This window comes from Panulirus ornatus, chromosome 43 (genome assembly GCF_036320965.1).
Source record: "Panulirus ornatus isolate Po-2019 chromosome 43, ASM3632096v1, whole genome shotgun sequence".
NCBI classification, from domain to species: Eukaryota; Metazoa; Arthropoda; class Malacostraca; order Decapoda; family Palinuridae; genus Panulirus; species Panulirus ornatus.
Genome location: NC_092266.1, coordinates 33,083,930 through 33,106,028, shown reverse-complemented (window position 1 = coordinate 33,106,028; position 22,099 = coordinate 33,083,930). Strand labels below are relative to the sequence as shown.

The 22,099-nt window shown below is 41.9% G+C and overlaps 1 protein-coding gene and 1 non-coding gene across 13 annotated transcripts in view; both read right to left on the bottom strand.

Annotated features, from left to right (window-relative positions):
- Positions 1-22,099, bottom strand: part of LOC139762542 (intersectin-1-like) — a 382,245-nt gene that overhangs the window by 93,921 nt on the left and 266,225 nt on the right. The gene's annotated exons all lie outside the window — the stretch shown is intronic.
- LOC139762590 (U6 spliceosomal RNA) lies at positions 10,268-10,370 on the bottom strand. Its single transcript, XR_011715751.1, has one exon. It is a non-coding gene; the product is annotated as a U6 spliceosomal RNA (small nuclear RNA).

The window sequence follows — 22,099 nt, the reverse complement described above, 5'->3', positions numbered from 1 at the left end:
CTCCAGATCCATAAATGCTACATACAAATCCATTTGCTTTTCTAAGTATTTCTCACATACATTCTTCATACATTCAACAAACTTATACCTCTGTAATTGGAGCACTCACTCTTATCCCCTTTGCCTTTGTACAATGACACTATGCACGCATTTCGCCAATCCTCAGGCACCTCACCATGAGTCATACATACATTAAATAACCTTACCAACCAGTCAACAATACAGTCACCCCCTTTCTTAAAAAATTCCACTGCAATACCATCCAAACCTGCTGCCTTGCCGGCTTTCATCTTCCACAAAGCTTTTACTACCTCTTCTCTGTTTACCAAATCATTTTCCCTAACCCTCTCACTTTGCACACCACCTCGACCATAACACCCTATATCTGCCACTCTATCATCAAACACATTCAACAAACCTTCAAAATACTCACTCCATCTCCTCACATCACCACTACTTGTCATCACCTCCCCATTTGCGCCCTTCACTGAAGTTCCCATTTGCTCCCTTGTCTTACGCACTTTATTTACCTCCTTCCAAAACATCTTTTTATTCTCCCTAAAATTTAATGATACTCTCTCACCCCAACTCTCAGTTGCCCTCTTTATCACCTCTTGCACCTTTCTCTTGACCTCCTGCCTCTTTCTTTTATACATCTCCCACTCATTTGCATTTTTTCCCTGCAAAAATCGTCCAAATGCCTCTCTCTTCTCTTTCACTAATAATCTTACTTCTTCATCCCACCACTCACTACCTTTTCTAATCAACCCACCTCCCATGCTTCTCATGCCACAAGCATCTTTTGCGCAAGCCATCACTGCTTCCCTAAATACATCCCATTCCTCTCCTACTCCCTTTACCTCCTTAGTTCTCACCTTTTTCCATTCTGTACTCAGTCTCTCCTGGTACTTCCTCACACAAGTCTCCTTCCCAAGCTCACTTACTTTCACCACCCTCTTCACTCCAACATTCTCTCTTCTTTTCTGAAAAGCCATACAAATCTTCACCTTCGCCTCCACAAGATAATGATCAGACATCCCTCCAGTTGCACCTCTCAGCACACTAACATCCAAAAGTCTCTCTTTCGCACACCTGTCAATTAACACGTAATCCAATAACGCTCTCTGGCCATCTCTCCTACTTACATACGTATACTTATGTATATCTCTCTTTTTAAACCAGGTATTCCCAATCACCAGTCCTTTTTCAGCACATAAATCTACAAGCTCTTCACCATTTCCATTTAAAACACTGAACACCCCATGTATACCAATTATTCCCTCAACTGCCACATTACTCACCTTTGCATTCAAATCACCCATCTCTATAACCCGGTCTTGTGCATCAAAACCACTAACACACTCATTCAGCTGCTCCCAAAACACTTGCCTCTCATGATCTTTCTTCTCATGCCCAGGTGCATATGCGCCAATAATCACCCATCTCTCTCCATCAACTTTCAGTTTTACCCATATCAATCTAGAATTTACTTTCTTACATTCTATCACATACTCCCACAACTCCTGTTCCAGGAGTAGTGCTACTCCTTCCCTTGCTCTAGTCCTCTCACTAACCCCTGACTTTACTCCCAAGACATTCCCAAACCACTCTTCCCCTTTACCCTTAAGCTTCGTTTCACTCAGAGCCAAAACATCCAGGTTACATCCACACACATTTAGACACCCCAATCTGAGCCTACGAGGAGGATGAGCACTCCCCGCATGACTCCTTCTTCTGTTTCCCATTTTAGAAAGTTAAAATACAAGGAGGGGAGGATTTCTGGCCCCCCCGCACCCGTCCCCTCTAGTCGCTTTCTACAACACATGAGGAATGCGTGGGAAGTATTCTTTCTCCCCTATCCCCAGGGATATCCCCAAAAGCAAAAATGGCTATGTTTGAAGGAACAGTAGTTCCAACAATGTTGTGTGGTTGCGAGGCGTGGGCTATGGATAGAGTTGTGTGCAGGAGGGTGGATGTGCTGGAAATGAGATGTTTGAGGACAATATGTGGTGTGAGGTAGTTTGATCGAGTAAGTAATGTAAGGGTAAGAGAGATGTGTGGAAATAAAAAGAGCATGGTTGAGAGAGCAGAAGAGGGTGTTTTGAAATGGTTTGGGCACACGGAGAGAATGAGTGAGGAAAGATTGACCAAGAGGATATATGTGTCGGAGGTGGAGGGAATGAGGAGAAGTGGGAGACCAAATTGGAGGTGGAAAGATGGAGTGAAACAGATTTTGAGTGATTGGGGCCTGAACATGCAGGAGGGTGAAAGGCGGGCAAGGAATAGAGTGAATTGGATCGACGTGGTATACCGGGGTCGACGTGCTGTCAATGGACTGAATCAGGGCATGTGAAGCGTCCGGGGTAAACCTTGGAAAGTTCTGTGGGGCCTGGATGTGGAAAGGGAGCTGTGGTTTTCGGGCATTATTGCATGACAGCTAGAGACTGAGTGGGAACGAATGGGGCCTTTGTTGTCTTTTCCTAGCGCTACCTCGCACACATGAGGGGGGAGGGGGATGTTATTCTATGTGTGGCGAGGTGGCGATGGGAATGAATAAAGGCAGACAGTGTGAACTGTGTGCATGTGTATATATGTATGTGTCTGTGTGTGTGTATATATATGGTACATTGAGATGTATGGGTATGTATATTTGCGTGTGTGGACGGGTGTGTATATACATGTGTATGGGGGTGGGTTGGGCCATTTCTATCATCTGTTTCCTTGTGGTACCTCGCAAACGCGGGAGACAGCGACAAAGCAAAATAAAAAAAATATATAAAAAATGTATATATATATATGCATACATTGAAATGTATAGATATGTATATATGTGTGTGTGGACGTGTATGTATATACATGTGTATGTGGGTGGGTTGAGCCCTTCTTTTATCTGTTTCCTTGCACTACCTCGCTAATGTGGGAGACAGTGACTTTTTTTTTTTTTTCTTTGTCGCTGTCTCCCGCGTTTGCAAGGTAGCGCAAGGAAACAGACGAAAGAAATGGCCCAACCCACCCCCATACACATGTATATACATACGTCCACACACGCAAATATACATACCTACACAGCTTTCCATGGTTTACCCCAGACGCTTCACATGCCCTGATTCAATCCATTGACAGCATGTCAACCCCGGTATACCACATCGATCCAATTCACTCTATTCCTTGCCCTCCTTTCACCCTCCTGCATGTTCAGGCCCCGATCACACAAAATCTTTTTCACTCCATCTTTCCACCTCTAATTTGGTCTCCCACTTCTCCTCGTTCCCTCCACCTCCGACACATATATCCTCTTGGTCAATCTTTCCTCACTCATTCTCTCCATGTGCCCAAACCATTTCAAAACACCCTCTTCTGCTCTCTCAACCATGCTCTTTTTATTTCCACACATCTCTCTTACCCTTACGTTACTTACTCGATCAAACCACCTCACACCACACAGTGTCCTCAAACATCTCATTTCCAGATCCATAAATGCTACATACAAATCCATTTGCTTTTCTAAGTATTTCTCACATACATTCTTCATACATTCAACAAACTTATACCTCTGTAATTGGAGCACTCACTCTTATCCCCTTTGCCTTTGTACAATGACACTATGCACGCATTTCGCCAATCCTCAGGCACCTCACCATGAGTCATACATACATTAAATAACCTTACCAACCAGTCAACAATACAGTCACCCCCTTTCTTAAAAAATTCCACTGCAATACCATCCAAACCTGCTGCCTTGCCGGCTTTCATCTTCCACAAAGCTTTTACTACCTCTTCTCTGTTTACCAAATCATTTTCCCTAACCCTCTCACTTTGCACACCACCTCGACCATAACACCCTATATCTGCCACTCTATCATCAAACACATTCAACAAACTTATACCTCTGTAATTGGAGCACTCACTCTTATCCCCTTTGCCTTTGTACAATGACACTATGCACGCATTTCGCCAATCCTCAGGCACCTCACCATGAGTCATACATACATTAAATAACCTTACCAACCAGTCAACAATACAGTCACCCCCTTTCTTAAAAAATTCCACTGCAATACCATCCAAACCTGCTGCCTTGCCGGCTTTCATCTTCCACAAAGCTTTTACTACCTCTTCTCTGTTTACCAAATCATTTTCCCTAACCCTCTCACTTTGCACACCACCTCGACCATAACACCCTATATCTGCCACTCTATCATCAAACACATTCAACAAACTTATACCTCTGTAATTGGAGCACTCACTCTTATCCCCTTTGCCTTTGTACAATGACACTATGCACGCATTTCGCCAATCCTCAGGCACCTCACCATGAGTCATACATACATTAAATAACCTTACCAACCAGTCAACAATACAGTCACCCCCTTTCTTAAAAAATTCCACTGCAATACCATCCAAACCTGCTGCCTTGCCGGCTTTCATCTTCCACAAAGCTTTTACTACCTCTTCTCTGTTTACCAAATCATTTTCCCTAACCCTCTCACTTTGCACACCACCTCGACCATAACACCCTATATCTGCCACTCTATCATCAAACACATTCAACAAACTTATACCTCTGTAATTGGAGCACTCACTCTTATCCCCTTTGCCTTTGTACAATGACACTATGCACGCATTTCGCCAATCCTCAGGCACCTCACCATGAGTCATACATACATTAAATAACCTTACCAACCAGTCAACAATACAGTCACCCCCTTTCTTAAAAAATTCCACTGCAATACCATCCAAACCTGCTGCCTTGCCGGCTTTCATCTTCCACAAAGCTTTTACTACCTCTTCTCTGTTTACCAAATCATTTTCCCTAACCCTCTCACTTTGCACACCACCTCGACCATAACACCCTATATCTGCCACTCTATCATCAAACACATTCAACAAACTTATACCTCTGTAATTGGAGCACTCACTCTTATCCCCTTTGCCTTTGTACAATGACACTATGCACGCATTTCGCCAATCCTCAGGCACCTCACCATGAGTCATACATACATTAAATAACCTTACCAACCAGTCAACAATACAGTCACCCCCTTTCTTAAAAAATTCCACTGCAATACCATCCAAACCTGCTGCCTTGCCGGCTTTCATCTTCCACAAAGCTTTTACTACCTCTTCTCTGTTTACCAAATCATTTTCCCTAACCCTCTCACTTTGCACACCACCTCGACCATAACACCCTATATCTGCCACTCTATCATCAAACACATTCAACAAACTTATACCTCTGTAATTGGAGCACTCACTCTTATCCCCTTTGCCTTTGTACAATGACACTATGCACGCATTTCGCCAATCCTCAGGCACCTCACCATGAGTCATACATACATTAAATAACCTTACCAACCAGTCAACAATACAGTCACCCCCTTTCTTAAAAAATTCCACTGCAATACCATCCAAACCTGCTGCCTTGCCGGCTTTCATCTTCCACAAAGCTTTTACTACCTCTTCTCTGTTTACCAAATCATTTTCCCTAACCCTCTCACTTTGCACACCACCTCGACCATAACACCCTATATCTGCCACTCTATCATCAAACACATTCAACAAACTTATACCTCTGTAATTGGAGCACTCACTCTTATCCCCTTTGCCTTTGTACAATGACACTATGCACGCATTTCGCCAATCCTCAGGCACCTCACCATGAGTCATACATACATTAAATAACCTTACCAACCAGTCAACAATACAGTCACCCCCTTTCTTAAAAAATTCCACTGCAATACCATCCAAACCTGCTGCCTTGCCGGCTTTCATCTTCCACAAAGCTTTTACTACCTCTTCTCTGTTTACCAAATCATTTTCCCTAACCCTCTCACTTTGCACACCACCTCGACCATAACACCCTATATCTGCCACTCTATCATCAAACACATTCAACAAACTTATACCTCTGTAATTGGAGCACTCACTCTTATCCCCTTTGCCTTTGTACAATGACACTATGCACGCATTTCGCCAATCCTCAGGCACCTCACCATGAGTCATACATACATTAAATAACCTTACCAACCAGTCAACAATACAGTCACCCCCTTTCTTAAAAAATTCCACTGCAATACCATCCAAACCTGCTGCCTTGCCGGCTTTCATCTTCCACAAAGCTTTTACTACCTCTTCTCTGTTTACCAAATCATTTTCCCTAACCCTCTCACTTTGCACACCACCTCGACCATAACACCCTATATCTGCCACTCTATCATCAAACACATTCAACAAACTTATACCTCTGTAATTGGAGCACTCACTCTTATCCCCTTTGCCTTTGTACAATGACACTATGCACGCATTTCGCCAATCCTCAGGCACCTCACCATGAGTCATACATACATTAAATAACCTTACCAACCAGTCAACAATACAGTCACCCCCTTTCTTAAAAAATTCCACTGCAATACCATCCAAACCTGCTGCCTTGCCGGCTTTCATCTTCCACAAAGCTTTTACTACCTCTTCTCTGTTTACCAAATCATTTTCCCTAACCCTCTCACTTTGCACACCACCTCGACCATAACACCCTATATCTGCCACTCTATCATCAAACACATTCAACAAACTTATACCTCTGTAATTGGAGCACTCACTCTTATCCCCTTTGCCTTTGTACAATGACACTATGCACGCATTTCGCCAATCCTCAGGCACCTCACCATGAGTCATACATACATTAAATAACCTTACCAACCAGTCAACAATACAGTCAACCCCTGTATACCACATGACTCCAATTCACTCTATTCCTTGCCCTCCTTTCACCCTCCTGCATGTTCAGGCCCCGATCACACAAAATCTTTTTCACTCCATCTTTCCACCTCTAATTTGGTCTCCCACTTCTCCTCGTTCCCTCCACCTCCGACACATATATCCTCTAGGTCAATCTCTCCTCACTCATTCTCTCCATGTGCCCAAACCATTTCAAAACACCCTCTTCTGCTCTCTCAACCATGCTCTTTTTATTTCCACACATCTCTCTTACCCTTACGTTACTTACTCGATCAAACCACCTCACATGTGATGGACTGAGGCATGATTTTGCTTGGTTCACTAGAACACTCTATGTCTGGTGCAAAAAGAGAGCAATTTCTCAATAAGCTTTGCATTCATCCTCTGATGAAAGCTTGGTTAAAATGTAGTCCAATTACTCAAGGATCCTCTTATTCCTGAAAGAGTGAAAGGAAAAATGATGGTTTTAACTAGTGAAACCCTTTGATATACAGCTGTTGGCTGAAAGGTGCTGCAGGAAACTGCCAAATCTTCGAAGCCTTATGCAGACAGGGAGATGCCAGTATGCCATTTTTGAGTCTATAATTCTGTCCAGGAATATCCTGAAGGGATGATTTCATAACGATAATTTGTTAGATGAAAAGTAAAGAATTTTCTTAAAAACTAAGATATTGAAATACACTAGCGGTTTCTCCGGTCTGATGACTCTTCCCCACATCAAGTCACTAATGTGACTGTCAATAAATCTACTTTCTGGGTGACTCAATTGAATATGAAAAAGATGAAGAGGAATTGCTCAGGACCATGCTGTCCCTCTAGTATACCTTCCATACTCTGAAATTTTCTCATCAAGCTTGCCAGAAAAAAGTCTGCCCTGCACAGTAAACAGCTATTTGGGTAGATGATTTTCCAAATATTCAATCTGCCTCTAAAATTTCTATAGGAAAGAGCTCTATTTTCCTTGATTGTGTACTGTTTCATGAAAAACTGACAGAAAGGACCCTCTCTTTGATGTTCAGATGGAAGAGAAACTGGGTCAACTACCTCAGATGCTCAAGAGATGAGGAAGTTGAATATTGTAGTTTCTAATCACCCCTGGAAATAATTACCAGAAAAGAGATCATTTTTTCCTAAGTTTTGTCTAATGCCTCTTAACAAAAACGAGAGAGTGTAGAAAGGGGAGAAATCAACCATGGAATGGCTTAGATCTGAGATCAAGTGGTTTCAGCACCGCATTTTCATCTGAGTTACAGGTCCAGTCCCAGTTGCTCAGAATAGGAACTTCATAATTTGAGTATAGCAGTTGATTCTGAAACTAGCAGGCTGAATTTATCATGTGGGCAGAGAGAACCTGATCCAGGCAATCTGGAGTTGACAGTTTCGCCATCCTGGGTTAGTCAAGCTTGAAAACTGCTCCAGAAACATGTATCAACTCTCTAAAAATGGATTGGATGCTAAGGCAAAGAGATTGGACAGACACTAAGATAGAGCTTCTCTGTGTTCTCCTTTTAAAAAGGGATACCTTGCAATAAGTAAATTTCTGAAAGATGCTGAGACATGTTGATAAGGTTTGAGCTTGCATGTAGATAATTATGGTTCATCACAGCAAAATTCTTGTGGAAGAAGGGAGTGAAAGAATTTGTGCACATGAAAATTGAACCATTTCTTTTTTAAGCAAAATGGCCTTCCGACCTTGTAATTTCTGATGCTTCATGCACAGAAAGTTTGAGAGTGAATTGCCTTCATTGAAAGCTTTATCGGGGATGAAAGCTTAACATTTCCATTCAAGTCCTTTTAGGTGGTTTGTTTCATTGAACTACCTAGAACACTCCTTTCAATCCAAAGTGATGAAAATCTCAACTTCACAAGATGGCATGAGAATGGATCTCTCTTGAAGAGGCCAGAGTCCTTCCATGAAGCTCTGCATGTGGTGAAAAAATCCTAATGACAGTTAGAGTCCCATTCTACCATTTGTCAATTTACTGTCTCGGGCATAAAAACAGTTCTGGAGTAAAGTGAGAGCTAGATAAGTTGGAGAGATCATACAGGGGCCTAGATAGTTTAGGGAGGGATGTGTTATAAAACTCCTACATGATAACTTAAATATTGACATAAGGTCTGTTATGATGGATGTTTGATAAGTTATGGCTTTTCACTCACACATATCTAAATTCTGGGTGGAAGCATAATGGGAAGGAAAGGGGAGTTGCTCAAAGATGGTTAAGTTGAGGCACTGTGGGACTTTTTTTATTCTGAGGGAATAATGATAATATTCCTACAGCTCTGGTGCTGGAAGCTTGGAAGCCTCAATGTTTCATCAGGGGCATATCTGTTTACCTGAATTCAGTACTCAGCTTAGCACAGCAGTGAGCTATGTGAGGTTGGGTGGAGTAACCAATTCCTCTATCCAGGAGTGCCGAACCTCACTATTGGAAAGAGCAAAGAGAAAATCCCTTGTGATGCTCAAAGTACTAGTAACACACCACTTAAGTGGGTCAGTTGTCTTTATGATGAACCCCTTTAAAGTGCTCCAGTCTACCTGTGGGAAAGTGACTGTAATGCTGATGACTCCAACAATGGATCTAGAGACAAACACCTGGAGGTAGAAATTCAAAATAAACACAAGCAAAGTTAGAACACTTCTTGAATCCCCCACCCCCACCCAAAAAAAGGAAATCTGAGCATCAATATAATAATGGATACAATACAAAAGGGGAATGAAAAAAGTTAGGAATGCAAGCCACATGGCAAGGTAATGGTCTTAAGGGGAAATGCTGGGTTAGAAAATGGCCTACAGCATTAACTGTTAGGCACTGGAAAGGTCCTGAATATGAACCAGAGGGAAATAAACTGAGACAGGAACCATTGCATAAGGTAACAATTTGGGTCATGGACTGCTTGACTATGGAATAATACAAAACATGAACTAGGCAAAGGAACAGTCAATCCATACATACTGTAAGATGGTAATGGTTTGGGAAATGATTCATTTGGCAAACTAAGAGTTCAGAGTATGGATTGCTACCCTACAGAATGGCATGAAACATGAAGTGTTGGAAATGGAAACAGTCCATGAAAGGAGCCATTGTGCAAGGCACTGGTCCAGTTAGTGAACCACTAAGCAAAGGAATAGTTGGAGTACAAACCAAAACAAGAGGAAAAGGTCCAAGAGAGAGACCATTGGGAAGGCCAACACTCATGGTGATGGAACACTAGGTAATGGAATGGGTCAAGGTGAGAACCATCATAAAAGAATTAATGGAAAAGGCACCAGTCCAGTTCAAGGACCATTAAGTTAGGCAATGGTCCAAGACAGTGGGCCATTAAGCAAAGGTACAACCTAAAAGTGAGCCACCACAGAAGAGTTTGAATTTTGTTATAAACCTTCCTAATGGCTTCAAAGAATTCATAAAGTCAAAACACAGTAAATATAAATGACTTATTCTGGATGTTTAGTATATAAAGACTACTGTACTGCTAACAAGAAACATAAGATAACTGAAAAGATGAAAAACACATCCATTATAGTGCTAAAATCATGGGACATTTCTTAATATTTCATGTCATCCTTACATTGGGGCCATGTTAATCTTCTCTGTATAGTTTCAGTTTTAACATGTACTGCTGAAGCAAGTGCTACCATCAAACAAAGAATTTTACAGTTTAAACTCAATGTCTATAGTATGGCAATATATACAATAAAAGTCTCTAAGGGAGGCCATTATGTAGTGAATAACAAAAGCTTTCAACAGATGGCACTGTGATCTTACCTGATGACCATGATCCCCAAAACATAAGGTACAAAACATTACAAAAGAAACAAAGCACCATCTGAACAATATCATGATAAAAAATGCATTAGAATATTAAGATAAAATGATAAAGGAACAAATAAAGAAGAGATAAGAGGGTCACCTATTAGGAAAAGCTGAATCATGAAGATCAATACATAAGAACACCTTAACTGGAAAGAAACCTACCATTTACTCCCCCAAAACAATATAAACATTTATGAAAGGATACTTAGACTATGGAATAAAAGTTCCAGGGAGTCATATAGGAAAAAAAATAGGAAAGCAAAGGCACCTACACATGTGTTGTTAGTTGATATGAATTTGTGTTACATGCACTCATCTGTAGAGTCTGTGGCAAGTTATAGTTTATACAAGGGTATCCTACCCTTGGGAAGAGATGCTGGTTTATCAAAAGGTTATTATTGGAGTACTGCCTCTTATTAATCGCAAAGAGATCAAGGCACTCTCATTTCCCTTGCTCACAGACTGAATCCTGCCAGGAAAAAAGAATTACTAAAAAAGCAACATATTTCTACTATGTTCACTATTCTAGTACTTTCACAATAATTCTACACCCATCACACTACAGCATGCCAGCAATGTGTCATGATAAGGTTACAGCTCAAGGAGATAAGAGAAGAGGTGGATACATGAAGAGAATGATTCTGGGAAATACTTACAATAATGATTTACTGATACAAAGTAAAGCCTTCCTGATGTCAATTATGTGTCACTCTGAAATTTTATATTCATACTTAAGCAGAGAAGCTTGAACTGTAATTCTGTGACACTTATCATTTCACAATTGTATTATGTTAACAAATACTATCTCAGACATTTATACATTACAATAAATTGATAAATGAATGGCTTAGTATGCAACTCATCAAGTGCTATTTATGGGTGCTAAGAGTAAGATAACAAACAGATATATGGTATTCAAAGAACAGTGACTTACCTGTGATAATGTGTCAGTCATCAACTTGTAAACATAACTGTTGTTCCTAAAAAGTGCTTTCTAAAAAAACATATATACAAAATATCAAAATCCCATCCAATTCACAATAAAGAATCATTAATAATGTTACTTATGAAAAAGAAGTGGATACTGCAATTATTTTCTCTTCTTTTTATAATAGCTGGGTACATACCCTATGAAAAGAAATGTTATCAAGGAATACCTATTTGAATTCTGACAGCCCAGCACTTGAAAATAAAGCACTTTAGAGATGGAAATATAAAACAGTTCAGTCCAAATTGTGTGCTGACATTACCCCAACAAATAAAAGACCTACATGAAAATAACTCATACACAGAAAAGTATATATATATATATATATATATATATATATATATATATATATATATATATATATATATATATATATATATATATATATATATATCCAAACATCCAAAAGTCTCTCTTTCGCGCACCTGTCAACACGTAATCCAATAACGCTCTCTGGCCATCTCTCCTACTTACATACGTATACTTATGTATATCTCGCTTCTTAAACCAGGTATTCCCAATCACCAGTCTTTTTCAGCACATAAATCTACAAGCTCTTCACCATTTCCATTTACAACACTGAACACCCCATGTATACCAAATATTCCTTCCACTGCCACATTATGCACCTTTGCATTCAAATCACCCATCACTATGGAAGGTATTAAGAATATATGGTGTGGGAGGCAAGTTGTTAGAAGCAGTGAAAAGTTTTTATCGAGGATGTAAGGCATGTGTACGTGTAGGAAGAGAGGAAAGTGATTGGTTCTCAGTGAATGTAGGTTTGCGGCAGGGGTGTGTGATGTCTCCATGGTTGTTTAATTTGTTTATGGATGGGGTTGTTAGGGAGGTGAATGCAAGAGTTTTGGAAAGAGGGGCAAGTATGAACTCTGTTGGGGATGAGAGAGCTTGGGAAGTGAGTCAGTTGTTGTTCGCTGATGATACAGCGCTGGTGGCTGATTCATGTGAGAAACTGCAGAAGCTGGTGACTGAGTTTGGTAAAGTGTGTGAAAGAAGAAAGTTAAGAGTAAATGTGAATAAGAGCAAGGTTATTAGGAACAGTAGGGTTGAGGGTCAAGTCAATTGGGAGGTATGTTTGAATGGAGAAAAACTGGAGGAAGTAAAGTGTTTTAGATATCTGGGAGTGGATCTGGCAGCAGATGGAACCATGGAAGCAGAAGTGGATGATAGGGTGGGGGAGGGGGCGAAAATCCTGGGAGCCTTGAAGAATGTGTGGAAGTCGAGAACATTATCTCGGAAAGCAATCATGGGTATGTTTGAAGGAATAGTGGTTCCAACAATGTTGTATGGTTGCGAGGCGTGGGCTATGGATAGAGTTGTGCGCAGGAGGATGGATGTGCTGGAAATGAGATGTTTGAGGACAATGTGTGGTGTGAGGTGGTTTGATCGAGTAAGTAACATAAGGGTAAGAGAGATGTGTGGAAATAAAAAGAGCGTGGTTAAGAGAGCAGAAGAGGGTGTTTTGAAATGGTTTGGGCACATGGAGAGAATGAGTGAGGAAAGATTGACCAAGAGGATATATGTGTCGGAGGTGGAGGGAACGAGGAGAAGTGGGAGACCAAATTGGAGGTGGAAAGATGGAGTGAAAAAGATTTTGTGTGATCGGGGCCTGAACATGCAGGAGGGTGAAAGGAGGGCAAGGAATAGAGTGAATTGGATCGATGTGGTATACTGGGGTTGACGTGCTGTCAGTGGATTGAATCAGGGCATGTGAAGCGTCTGGGGTAAACCATGGAAAGCTGTGTAGGTATGTATATTTGCGTGTGTGGACGTATGTATATACATGTGTATGGGGGTGGGTTGGGCCATTTCTTTCGTCTGTTTCCTTGCGCTACCTCACAAACGCGGGAGACAGTGACAAAAAAAAAAAATATATATATATTCCCTGGGGATAGGGGAGAAAAAATACTTCCCACGTATTCCCTGCGTGTCGTAGAAGGCGACTAAAAGGGAAGGGAGTGGGGGGCTGGAAATCCTCCCCTCTCTTTTTTTTTTTTCTTTTTCCCCCAAAGGAAGGAACAGAGAAGGGGGCTGGATGAGGATGTTTCCTCAGAGGCCCAGTCCTCTGTTCTTAACGCTACCTCACTGACGCGGGAAATGGCGAATAGTATGAAAGAAAGAATATAAATATATATTCATTTATTTATTATCTATTTTGCTTTGTCGCTGTCTCCCGCGTTTGCGAGGTAGCGCAAGGAAACAGACGAAAGAAATGGCCCAACCCACCCCCATACACAATGTATATACATACACGTCCACACACGCAAATATACATACCTATACATCTCAATGTACACATATATATACACACACAGACACATACATATATAACCATACACACAATTCACACTGTATGCCTTTATTCATTCCCATCGCCACCTTGCCACACATGGAATACCATCCCCCTCCCCCCTCATGTGTGCGAGGTAGCACTAGGAAAAGACAACAAAGGCCCCATTCGTTCACACTCAGTCTCTAGCTGTCATGCAATAATGCCCGAAACCACAGCTCCCTTTCCACATCCAGGCCCCACACAACTTTCCATGGTTTACCCCAGACGCTTCACATGTCCTGATTCAATCCACTGACAGCACGTCAACCCCGGTATACCACATCGATCCAATTCACTCTATTCCTTGCCCTCCTTTCACCCTCCTGCATGTTCAGGCCCCGATCGCTCAAAATCTTTTTCACTCCATCTTTCCACCTCCAATTTGGTCTTCCACTTCTCGTTCCCTCCACCTCCGACACATATATCCTCTTGGTCAATCTTTCCTCACTCATTCTCTCCATGTGCCCAACCATTTCAAAACACCCTCTTCTGCTCTCTCAACCACACTCTTTTTATTTCCACACATCTCTCTTACCCTTACATTACTTACTCGATCAAACCACCTCACACCACATATTGTCCTCAAACATCTCATTTCCAGCACATCCACCCTCCTGCCCACAACTCTATCCATAGCCCAAGCCTCGCAACCATACAAAATTGTTGGAACCACTATTCCTTCAAACATAGCCATTTTTGCTTTCCGAGATAATGTTCTCGACTTCCACACATTCTTCAAGGCTCCCAGAATTTTCGCCCCCTCCCCCACCCTATGATTCACTTCTGCTTCCATGGTTCCATCCGCTGCCAGATCCACTCCCAGATATCTAAAACACTTTACTTCCTCCAGTTCTTCTCCATTCAAACTTACCTCCCAATTGACTTGACCCTCAACCCTACTGTACCTAATAACTTTGCTCTTATTCACACTTACTCTTAACTTTCTTCTTTCACATACTTTACCAAACTCAGTCACCAGCTTCTGCAGTTTCTCACCCAAATCAGCCACCAGTACTGTATCATCAGCGATCAACAACTGACTCACTTCCCAAGCTCTCTCATCCACAACAGACTGCATACTTGCCCCTCTTTCCAAAACTCTTGCATTTACCTCCCTAACAACCCCATCCATAAACAAATTAAACAACCATGGAGACATCACACACCCCTGCCGCAAACCTACATTCACTGAGAACCAATCACTTTCCTCTCTTCCTACTCACACACATGTCTTACATCCTCGATAAAAACTTTTCACTGCTTCTAACAACTTGCCTCCCACACCATATATTCTTAGTACCTTCCACAGAGTATCTCTATCAACTCTATCATATGCCTTCTCCAGATCCATAAATGCTACATATAAATCCATTTGCTTTTCTAGGTATTTCTCACATACATTCTTCAAAGCAAATACCTGATCCACACATCCTCTACCACTTCTGAAACCACACTGCTCTTCCCCAATCTGATGCTCTGTATATGCCTTCACCCTCTCAATCAATACCCTCCCATATAATTTACCAGGAATACTCAACAAACTTATACCTCTGTAATTTGAGCACTCACTCTTATCCCCTTTGCCTTTGTACAATGGCACTATGCAAGCATTCCGCCAATCCTCAGGCACCTCACCATGAATCATACATACATTAAATAACCTCACCAACCAGTCAACAATACAGTCACCCCCTTTTTTAATAAATTCCACTGCCTCCCATGTTAGTGAGGTAGGGCAAGGAAACAGACGAGGAATGGCCCAACCCACCCACATACACATGTATATACATAAACGTCCACACACGCACATATACATACATATACATTTCGATGTATACATGCATATACATACACAGACATATAAATATATATACATGTACATATTCATACTTGCTGCCTTCATTCATTTCTGTTGCTATCCCACCACACATGAAATAGCATCTCCGCCCCCACATCCTCCAGCAAGGTAGTGCCAGGTAAAGACAAAAAGGCCACATTTGTTCACACTCAGTCTCTAGCTGTCACGTATAATGCACCAAAACCACAGCTCCCTTTCCACGTCCAGGCCCCACAGATCTTTCCATGGTTTACCCCAGATGCTTCACATGCCCTGGTTCAATCTATTGACACCACGTCATTCCAATTCACTCTATTCCTTGCACACCTTATACCCTTCTGCATGTTTAGGCCCCGATTGCTCAAAATCTTTTTCACTCCATCCTTCCACTTCCAATTTGGTCTCCCGCTTCTCCTTCCCTCCACCTCTGAAACTTATACCCTCTTTGTCAGTCTTTCCCCACTCATTGGGGAAGAGCAGTGTGGTTTCAGAAGTGTTAGAGGATGTATGGATCAGGTGCTTGCTTTGAAGAATGTATGAGAAATACTTACAAAAACAGATGGATTTGTATGTAGCATTTATGGATCTGGAAAAGGCATATGATAGAGTTGATAGAGATGCTCTATGGAAGGTATCAAGAGTATATGGTGTGGGAGGCAGAGGCAAGTTGCTAGAAGCAGTGAAAAGTTTTTATCAAGGATGTAAGGCATGTGTACAAGTAGGAAGAGAGGAAAGTGATTGGTTCCCAGTGAAAGTCGGTTTGCAGCAGTGGTGCGTGAAGTCTCCATGGTTGTTTAATTTGTTTATGGATGGCGTTGTTAGGGAGGTGAACGCAAGAGTTTTGGAGAGAGGGGCAAGTATGCAGTCTGTTGTGAATGAGAGGGCTTGGGAAGTGAGTCAGTTGTTGTTCAATGATGATACAGCGCTGGTGGCTGATTTGGGTGAAAAACTGCAGAAGTTGGTGAATGAGTTTGGTAAAGTGTGTGATAGAAGAAAGCTGATAGTAATCATGAATAAGAGCAAGGTTATTAGGTTCAGTAGGACTGAGGGACAAGTAAATTGTGGGGCAAGTTCGAATGGAGAAAAACTGGAGGTAGTGAAGTGTTTAGGGTATCTTGGAGTGGATTTTTCAACAGATGGAACCATGGAAGCGGAAGTGAGTTACAGGGGGGGAGGGGGCAAAGGTTCTGGGAGCGTTGAAAAATGTGTGGAAGGTGAGAACGTTATCTCAGAGAGAAAAATGGGTATGTTTGAAGGAATAGTGGTTCCAACAATGTTATATGGTTGTGAGGCATGGGCTATATATAGGGTTGTGCAGAGGAGGGTGGATGTGTTGGAAATGAGATGTTTGAGGACAATATGTGATGTGAGGTGGTTTGATCAAGTAAGTAATGAAAGGGTAAGAGAGATGTGTGGTAATAAAAGAAGTGTGGTTGAGAGAGCAGAAGGGGTGTGTTGAAATGGTTTGGACACATGGAGAGATGAGTGAGGAAAGATTGACAAAGAGGATACATGTGTGAGAGGTGGAGGGAACAAGGAGAAGCAGGAGACCAAATTGGAGGTGGAAGGATGGAGTGAAAAAGATTTTGAGGTGATCGGGACCTGAACATACAGGAGGGTGAAAGGCATGCAAGGAACAGAGTGAATTGGAACAATGTGGTATACCGGGGTCAAAGCGCTGCCCATGGACTGAACCAGGGCTTGTGAAGCATCTGGGCTAAACCATGGAAAGGTCTGTGGGGCCTGGATGTGGATAGGGAGCTATGGTTTTGATGCATTACACATGACAGCTAGAGACGGAGTGTGAATGAATGTGGCCTTTTTTGTATTTTCTTGATGCTACCTCATTGAAGCAGGGGGTAGCAATGCTGGATCTTTCTTTGTCTGTTTCCTAGCACTACCTCACTAGTGTGGGAAATGGCAATCAAGTATAATAATAATAATAATAATAATAATAATAATAATAATAATAATAATAATAATAATAATAATAATTCCTGGGGACAGGGGAGAAAGAATACTTCCCACGTATTCCCTGCGTGTCGTAGAAGGCGACTAAAAGGGGAAGGGAGCGGGGGGCTGGAAATCCTCCCCTTCCCTTTTCAGTTTTCCAAAAGAAGGAACAGAGAAGGGGGCCAAGGATATTCCCTCTAAGGCTTAGTCCTCTGTTCTTAACACTACCTCGCTTGCGGGAAATGGCAAATATGTATAAAAAAAAAAAAAAAAAAATAATAATAATGATAATAATAATGGGTATGTTTGAAGGAATAGTGGTTCCAACAATGTTATATGATTGCGAGACATGGGCTATAGATAGGGTTGTGTGGAGGAGGGTGGATGTATTGGAATTGAGATGTTTGAGGACAATATCTGGTGTGAGGTGGTTTGATCGAGTAAGTAATGAAAGGGTAAGAGAGATGTATGGTAATAAAAAAGAGTGTGGCTGAGAGAGCAGAAGAGGGTGTATTGAAATGGTTTGGTCAAATGGAGAGAATAAGTGAGGAAGGATTGACAAAGAGGATATATAAGTCAGAGGTGCAGGGAATGAGAAGTGGGAGACCAAATTGGAGGTGAAAGGATGGAGTGAAAAAGATTTTGAGCAATCAGGGCCTGAACATACAGGAGGGTGAAAAGCATGCAAGGAATAGAGTGAACTGCAACGAAGTGGTATACTGGGGTCGACGTGCTATCAATGGACTGAACCAGCGCAAGTGAAGCATCTGAGGTACACCACAGAAAGTTTTGTGGGGCCTGGATGTGGAAAGGGAGCTGTGGTTTTGGTGCATTACACATGACAGCTAGAAACTGAGTGTGAATAAATGTGGCCTTTGCTGTCTTTTCCTGGCGCTACCTCACATGTGCGTGGGGGTAGGAGGGGTGCCATTTCATGTGCGGCCAGGTGGTGACAGGAATGGATGAAGGCAACAAGTATGAATATGTACATGTGTATATATGTATATGTCTGTGTATGTATATGTATGTATGCATTGAAATGTATAGGTATGTATATGTGAGTGTGTGGGCATTTATGTATATATGTGTACATGGGCAGGTTGGACCATTCTTTCGTCTGTTTCCTTGCGCTACCTCGTTAACGTGAGACAGCGACAAAGTATATAAAAAGAAAATAAAAATAATACTAATAATATAATAATGATATTTTTTTTATTTATTTTGCTTTGTCGCTGTCTCCCGCGTTTGCGAGGCAGCGCAAGGAAACAGACGAAAGAAATGGCACAACCCACCCCCATACACAATGTATATACATACACGTCCACACACGCAAATATACATACCTATACATCTCAATGTACACATATATATACACACACAGACACATACATATATACCCATGCACACACTTCACACCGTCTGCCTTTATTCATTCCCATCGCCACCTTGCCACACATGGAATACCATCCCCCTCCCCCCTCATGTGTGCGAGGTAGCACTAGGAAAAGACAACAAAGGCCCCATTCGTTCACACTCAGTCTCTAGCTGTCATGCAATAATGCCCGAAACCACAGCTCCCTTTCCACATCCAGGCCCCACACAACTTTCCATGGTTTACCCCAGACACTTCACATGCCCTGATTCAATCCACTGACAGCACGTCAACCCCGGTATACCACAACGATCCAATTCACTCTATTCCTTGCCCTCCTTTCACCCTCCTGCATGTTCAGACCCTAATCGCACAAAATCTTTTTCACTCCATCTTTCCACCTCCAATTTGGTCTCCCACTCCTCCTCGTTCCCTCCACCTCCGACACATATATCCTCTTGGTCAATCTTTCCTCACTCATTCTCTCCATGTGCCCAAACCATTTCAAAACACCCTCTTCTGCTCTCTCAACCACGCTCTTTTTATTTCCACACATCTCTCTTACCCTTACATTACTTACTCGATCAAACCACCTCACACCACACATTGTCCTCAAACATCTCATTTCCAGCACATCCACCCTCCTGCGCACAACTCTATCCATAGCCCACGCCTCGCAACCATACAACATTGTTGGAGCCACTATTCCTTCAAACATAGCCATTTTTGCTTTCCGAGATAATGTTCTCGACTTCCACACATTCTTCAAGGCTCCCAGGATATATGTATATTATATATATATATATATATATATATATATATATATATATATATATATATATATATATATATATTTTTTTTTTTTTGCTTTGTCGCTGTCTCCCGCATTTGCAAGGTAGCGCAAGTAAACAGACGAAAGAAATGGCCCAACCCAACCCCATACACATGTATATACATACGTCCACACACGCAAATATACATACCTACACAGCTTTCCATGGTTTACCCCAGACGCTTCACATGCCCTGATTCAATCCACTGACAGCACGTCAACCCCGGTATACCACATCGCTCAAATTCACTCTATTCCTTGACCTCCTTTCACCCTCCTGCATGTTCAGGCTCCGATCACACAAAATCTTTTTCACTCCATCTTTCCACCTCCAATTTGGTCTCCCTCTTCTCCTCGTTTCCTCCACCTCCGACACATATATCCTCTTGGTCAACCTTTCCTCACTCATTCTCTCCATGTGCCCAAACCATTTCAAAACACCCTCTTCTGCTCTCTCAACCACACTCTTTTTATTTCCACACATCTCTCTTACCCTTACATTACTTACTCGATCAAACCACCTCACACCACACATTGTCCTCAAACATCTCATTTCCAGCACATCCACCCTCCTGCGCACAACTCTATCCATAGCCCAAGCCTCGCAACCATACAACATTGTTGGAACCACTATTCCTTCAAACATACCCATTTTTGCTTTCCGAGATAATGTTCTCGACTTCCACACATTCTTCAAGGCTCCCAGAATTTTCGACCCCTCCCCCACCCTATGATCCACTTCCGCTTCCATGGTTCCATCCGCTGCCAGATCCACTCCCAGATATCTAAAACACTTTACTTCCTCCAGTTTTTCTCCATTCAAACTCACCTCCCAATTGACTTGACCCTCAACCCTACTGTACCTAATAACCTTGCTCTTATTCACATTTACTCTTAACTTTCTTCTTTCACACACTTTACCAAACTCAGTCACCAGCTTCTGCAGTTTCTCACATGAATCAGCCACCAGCGCTGTATCATCAGCGAACAACAACTGACTCACTTCCCAAGCTCTCTCATCCCCAACAGACTTCATACTTGCCCCTCTTTCCAAAACTCTTGCATTCACCTCCCTAACAACCCCATCCATAAACAAATTAAACAACCATGGAGACATCACACACCCCTGCCGCAAACCTACATTCACCGAGAACCAATCACTTTCCTCTCTTCCTACACGTACACATGCCTTACATCCTCGATAAAAACTTTTCACTGCTTCTAACAACTTGCCTCCCACACCATATATTCTTAATACCTTCCATAGAGCATCTCTATCAACTCTATCATATGCCTTCTCCAAATCCATAAATGCTACATACAAATCCATTTGCTTTTCTAAGTATTTCTCACATACATTCTTCAAAGCAAACACCTGATCCACACATCCTCTACCACTTCTGAAACCACACTGCTCTTCCCCAATCTGATGCTCTGTACATACCTTCACCCTCTCAATCAATACCCTCCCATATAAATTTACCAGAAATACTCAACAGACTTATACCTCTGTAATATGAGCACTCACTCTTATCCCCTTTGCCTTTGTACAATGTCACTATGCATGCATTCCGCCAATCCTCAGGCACAGCACCATGAGTCATACATACATTAAATAACCTTACCAACCAGTCAACAATACAGTCACCCCCTCTTTTAATAAATTCCACTGCAATACCATCCAAACCTGCTGCCTTGCCGGCTTTCATCTTCCGCAAAGCTTTTACTACCTCTTCTCTGCTTACCAAATCATTTTCCCTAACCCTCTCACTTTGCACACCACCTCGACCAAAACACCCTATATCTGCCACTCTATCATCAAACACATTCAACAAACCTTCAAAATACTCACTCCATCTCCTTCTCACATCACCACTACTTGTTATCACCTCCCCATTTGTGCCCTTCACTGAAGTTCCCATTTGCTCCCTTGTCTTACGCACTTTATTTACCTCCTTCCAGAACATCTTTTTATTCTCCCTAAAATTTAATGATACTCTCTCACCCCAACTCTCATTTGCCCTTTTTTTCACCTCTTGCACCTTTCTCTTGACCTCCTGTCTCTTTCTTTTATACATCTCCCACTCAATTGCATTTTTTCCCTGCAAAAATCGTCCAAATGCCTCTCTCTTCTCTTTCACTAATACTCTTACTTCTTCATCCCACCACTCTACCCTTTCTAATCAACCCATCTCCCACTCTTCTCATGCC